This window comes from Triticum aestivum, chromosome 3D, assembly GCF_018294505.1.
Source record: "Triticum aestivum cultivar Chinese Spring chromosome 3D, IWGSC CS RefSeq v2.1, whole genome shotgun sequence".
NCBI classification, from domain to species: Eukaryota; Viridiplantae; Streptophyta; class Magnoliopsida; order Poales; family Poaceae; genus Triticum; species Triticum aestivum.
Window position 1 is genome coordinate 479,187,798 of NC_057802.1, and position 1,306 is coordinate 479,189,103.

The 1,306-nt window shown below is 41.3% G+C and overlaps 1 pseudogene; it reads right to left on the bottom strand.

Moving 5' to 3' along the window:
- Positions 1-459, bottom strand: part of LOC123076382 (heat shock 70 kDa protein 2-like) — a 940-nt pseudogene extending 481 nt beyond the window's left edge.
- Between the last annotated feature and the right edge of the window lie 847 nt (positions 460-1,306).

Below are 1,306 nucleotides of genomic sequence, written 5' to 3' on the forward strand. Positions count from 1 at the left end.
GAAAACAAAGGTAGAGATCGCTCTACCTTATATAGTTCAAACAGGCCATAGCCTGGGGGGCAAAAAGTCCGTTACATGAACCAGGAGAAACACACCAAAGGTGCGAAGAAACAGAGAAGAGGAGGAGGAAAGAGGGAGAAAGAGGGAGAACATCAAAACCACAACATAATTAGCTTGTCAAACAATGCACCCAGGCCATCAAATCATCCTTGTCGTCATCACGCCGCCGACAGTCTCCAGGCCGAGGGACAGGGGCGTGACGTCGAGCAGGAGCAGATCCTACACCTTCTCGTTGCCCTCGCCGCTGAGGATGGCGGCCTGGACGGCGGCGCCGTAGGCCACGGCCTCGTGGGGGTTGATGTTCTTGCATAGCTCCTTGGCGTTGAAGAAGTTCTGAAACAGCTGCCGCACCTTGGGGATACGAGTCGACCCGCCGACGAGCACGGTGCTCTTGTCCATCTTGGGGTCGCGCAAAGAGCATGGAGCCCGTGGAGAAGTGCCTACGCGACAAAGTTTACCAAAGAGGGAACCTAGTTACTTCCTTCATCCACTTTTTCGAGATTGCCTTTGAGTATTTATAAGATTAATAGTATATGAGATGTATAATGTGAAAACTATATTATTGGAAGCTCCTTTTATGTATAAATTTGACAGTATGTTTTGTGTAATTTGCATGTCATATATTGTTACTTTAACATGTCATCAAATTTAGCCTCAAAAAACGTATTAGGCCCTATATAGATGGATAGAGGGAGTATCTAAGTTTTTAGCATAATATTAAACAAAAAAGAGAAATGTACTTGCATGAATCATGATGCATGGAATGGATGGCTAGATAAGAAGGGCATGGGCGCATGTGCTCTAGAACATGTTTTTGGCGGTTACCCTGGTCATTGGCGAGGATCATAAGATTATTATTATGTTTTAGGGTGAGGTTGCATTTTTTATTGGTAAATGATGCAGTATTTGTAAGAAGAATTTACAGCATGCTAACAAATCATTTTTATTGGTAAATGATGCAATATGTAAAATTAGAAATATGTGGCGGTTGTTGTATGTGACATGAAAGATGTTGAATTTTTGTATCTTGCTTCCTGAGTAATTTAGCTACAGATTTTATTTGACTTACTGGTGCATCATCATGTAGTTAGCTAAAGTTAAGACAGCTTGAACTAGCAATTCAGTAAGTTATACTATTTGTTATGGGTTGCATGGCAAATATATGTGTTACACTAAGTTTCTTTCATAAACAACACACTTGGATATGATGTTTCAGTACACAAAGATTGTAATATCTCCAATATAT